This window comes from Palaemon carinicauda, chromosome 30, assembly GCF_036898095.1.
Source record: "Palaemon carinicauda isolate YSFRI2023 chromosome 30, ASM3689809v2, whole genome shotgun sequence".
NCBI lineage: Eukaryota > Metazoa > Arthropoda > Malacostraca > Decapoda > Palaemonidae > Palaemon > Palaemon carinicauda.
The window spans coordinates 31,824,275-31,829,274 of NC_090754.1; positions in this window are offsets into that span (position 1 = coordinate 31,824,275).

Here is a 5,000-nt window from a genome sequence, read left to right on the forward strand (position 1 = left end):
ATTCAATATTATAAAGTCCTTCGCCACATTCTGCACGAATTAAATACTATATATTGGTTTATTTGTCTATGTGTGTTTGAGAGAGAGAGAGAGAGAGAGAGAGAGAGAGAGAGAGAGAGAGAGAGAGTGAGTTTTGATCTCGGATGCAAATTTCACCTCTAACTGCATGATGTTCAGCATTTAAGTTGTAATTGATCTGCAGGTTTGCAGGAGAAATTAAGTCAACATGTAACTGAAATTAATTACCAGATAATACCAAAAGGGTGACAGAGTCGTTTAACTGATTTACTTCAATATGGTGGTATTTCAATAACAGGTGGCAGCCACCGAAAAAAAATACAAGTTACCATGAATTATTTATCTGAAACATGCAGTCTATTCTACCTTTTAGGTACTGTTTGTGCATTCTCTCTCTCTCTCTCTCCTCTCTCTCTCTCTCTCTCTCTCTCTCTCTCTCTCTCTCTCAATATGCATTTAATCTACAATCCAATTGCTACTCCCATACATATTCCATTCAATCCTTCCCTCGCGTCTAATTTTATACTGCTTTCAAGTTCTGGCTCCTGAATGTCTAAACTTTTCGGCCTTAATCATCAGGTCTAGTGAAATTCCCACTATCATCTACCTATCCCGTTACTGCATATATGAAGTGGCGTTACCGACATCAATAAACTGTACTGAGACTACAAACGTAACCGGGATATTCACATTGTCATTTTTTGTGCCATTACTACATTGGTAACATTGACAGTCAATGTAATAATTTCTCGGTCGTGTTACACCAGTAAGTGTGACATTCACATTCATATTGACAAATTTACCAGTTACCTACGGACTTTGTAATTCTGTCAACAATGATATTATATTAACCTGCCACCTCAGTGCGTCAGTAACTGTGACATTCTCATTAATAAATAAAACTGTCCCCTAACGGCACTTTGAGTTATATGTTCACATATTCATATGTACTATGCTTAATTCGTAACAGTATCGTGCACGTTACTATATCCACCTTTCCTCTCAAATGTGTCTAAAACAGTGGCATTCATGTTTGTTTAATAGTCTATCTTTTCATGTCAGTAAATGTGACTTTTACGATGTCATACTCCCCTTTCCTGCCCTGTCATTGTTTTCAAAAGTGTTGCATTCATATGATAACATTTACTTCTCCATTTACTACAGCCGTGATTGAGATATGCGCTTTATCATAGTCGCTGTTTCTTCAGTTTCCAGAATAAAAATAGGAGAATCGCGTAATATACAAGATAAATGAGCAGTGCATTAGAGAGAGAGAGAGAGAGAGAGAGAGAGAGAGGAGAGAGAGAGAGAGAATTATACCTACACCTCTGACAGCCTTAAAATAAAGATATCAAAGCGAAAAAAAAAAATAATACATTAACTTAGCAGGTGACTTATATGATTTGATAAATAACAATGTACGAACATAATACATTGTTCAGGTTATTAGACGAATACAGTTTTAAAAATCATCTCGCCCAAAACTGTTCTGACCGAGGAACAACTAAGGAATCGAATACGAGTCTCTTAAATGAATAGAAAGTAACATATTACAAGATAGAAGAGTCACTTTATGTTTTCATAATCAAGTGTGTGGTGGCCTACTGGAAACGTTCCTGCCTAGAGATCTGCTATAATGGAGTTCGAGTCACGCTTAAGCTCCATAGTTTCTTGTAGTGTCTGCAACCTCACCATATTTGTGAGCTAAGGATAGGGGGTTTGGCGGCTATAGATCTACCTGCTGAGCTATCAGTTGCCATTACCTGGCTCTCCCTGTTCCTACTTTAGGTGGAGAGGGGGCTAGGGCGCTGATCATAGGCAAATAGGGTTAGTCTCTAAGGCATATAAACGTGCCTTACAAAAAAGAAATTCTGTAGCTTAATCACACTGCAACCATGGTCTATGGCACCATCAAGCTTGTAATCCTGTCTAGCCTTCGTGTCTTTCCTTTCATTAACCTCTTAATTACCCTTGACAGTCATTTCAACACGCTTTCTCAACGTTACAGAAAACGTTTCCATTTTCTTACACCATCCATCTCAACTATCTTCTATCCTGCCCATTCAACAAATTAACGTTACACAAACCTATTCCCTTTTTGCATCATTCAGCTCTATCTTGTATCCTACTCGGTTAACAAGCCTTCAAAATATTCAAGCAGAAAGAGATAAAACTGTAGAATGTTGAGAGAGAGAGAGAGAGAGAGAGAGAGAGAGAGAGAGAGAGATACTCAACGTATACCTCCTGAATGACCCTGAGAACAGGTAAAACAAAACCGCGTATTTAGCACGGTTTCATCAAACGCATTTCTGCTGAAAGACAGACGGAAGCAGCATTGCAAATCCGATATATAATTTCCCCACCCGAGCGATGATTAAAATCGTATCTACAAGGGGAAAATTCATTAGAATTCGGGACAACATTAATACCGCATTAATGTCAAATGCTTCCAAATGTAATCCAAGGAATTATGCGAACAGTATTTATCCGGAGAGCTCTCAAAGGCATTAAGGACAGTTCTTAACTATTGAGAATAACATGAATAAATTCGCGCTGCTTCGAAACTTTAATACAATAATGATCGAAAGGTTTGGCTCTGAAGGATTGCTTAATGTCTGAGTTCAGCGCTCTGTTCCTGAGTTGGAAGTCCCTCCTGATATCCTGGAAGGATCCCTTTCACACATATTGCAAATACAAACTAATTTCTCTCTCTCTCTCTCTCACTCTCTCTCTCTCTCTCTCTCTCTCTCTCTCTCTCTCTCTAAGCCTCATGAATTTCCCATCCGCTTCCGTTTTCCAAAATTCCTATAATCTTCCCTCTCACGAGAAGTGGAACTAAGACTTTCCCACGCCATTTGTCTCTTTATTTTCACTATATTGGGTTAGAAAAGACTGAATACATTCATGCAAAGGTCAACGAGCCTGATGGCCTGGTGACCTTATCTAGTCCAGCCGAGAATCAAACAAGAAAGGAAAAAGAATAAAAATCAAAATTAACTTATATAGCTGGTGCCGCGACGACGTAGGTAATCTCTCTATATAATAAAGAACAAGTGTCTGGAGATATATATATGTATATATATATATATATATATATATCTGTATATATATTTATATATATAAATATATATATACACACACACATATATATATATATATATATATATTTATATTATATGTCTGTGTGTGAATATCACTAACACTTGTGATTTTAATCAATGTGTATATCAACCACAGTAACAATTAATATCTAATTCTATCTTTGGTAATGTATATCCACTGGAATTCATTTATGATAACAGCTTCTGGCTGGGCAGAGATTCGAACCTATGCCTCTTAGCGGAAACCATGCCTGCAAGGACTCTACCAATCGAGCTATCAAGATAGCAGAGAGCTCAATAGGTCCTCGCACGCATGTTTTCGGCTAAGAGGCATAGGTTCGAGTCTCTCCCCAGCTGGAAGCTGTTATCATAAACAAATTCCAGTAAATATACATTCCCAAAGATAGAATTCGATATTAAATGCCACTTTGATATATATATATATATATATATACACACACACATATATATATACATGAATATTTTTTTCCTGTTACGCTGAGCATCAATACCAAACGTTATGGCTACAAGATCTCTCCCTGTCCCTCGTGTAGGGGGAGAAGAAATAGTCATACCTTGATGAGAGGGGTTACAACGACAGGTACACTCGGAAACCACAATTTCCCATAAATTGCCGAAACTGCCGTGAAGTTGTTGGAAAAGGGGATGGGATGGAAATGGTCGAATCTGGGTGGGCGTGTGTGTGCATATCTATCTAAATATTTACCAGTCATTTTTGACTGGTCACGTACACTAATTGTCTATAGTCTTCTTCTTTACAAGGGGTGTATCTTCCACTTCCTACGGGGTTAGTCTGGTGTGTGTGTATATATATATATATATATATATATATATAAAACCCCAGTTGTAGCGTAGAAATTAATAATCATCATAATAATAATAATAATAATAATAATAATAATAATAATAATAATAACAATAATAACTTTCTTTCTTTAAGGATATGACCAATAAGTTGCTACATTTATCGACGTTTATACATTAATATCATTAAAAAATTATACAGTAATACTTTATTTTCCGGTCATGAAAACTGAATAATATCCAAAAATAAAATAAATATATTTGCTCAAGATACAAAAAATAACCCATTTTTGTGATATTTCTGATTACCTACATAAATTCTTATTCACAACTTTTAATTTACACACACACACACACACATATATATATATATATATATATAAATATATATATATATATACATATATATATACATATATATATATATATATATATACATTATATATACATATATACATATATATATATATATATATACATATATATATATATATATATATAATATATATATACAGCATATAACCCACAATAATACTTTTAATAATTCAGCAATATCGAATTCTATACAACTGAAGAATATTTCTATATTTGATAAGTCTATCCATCCTGTCCAGCGTTCAAAGGATACTCATCGGGATATGTGAATTTATTATAAATAATTTTCCTCGAGTGTGAGATATATCCAATGAATAACTAATTCGATATTAATTAGTTATTACTGACTCAGTATTTCAGTTCGCATTTCATATATGTAAATACACACCCGCACTTTATATATATATATATATATATATATATATATATATTCAACTAACGACCTAATTAATCACATTCAACAATCTCCAAAAACTTTAAAGCGAAGCAAAAAAATCATCGTAATTAATATGAAAAAAAAAAAATTAAAATCTTGAAGACCTTTCACGACCGATTTGATGAAGGCTTAAAAAATTCATAGATCATTTCTCAACTTCGAAAATTATAAATTCTTTATTTCAGACTTAAAAATCTTTATTTCAGACTTAAAAAGTTAAGAAAATTATCTACACAGCTTGAAAT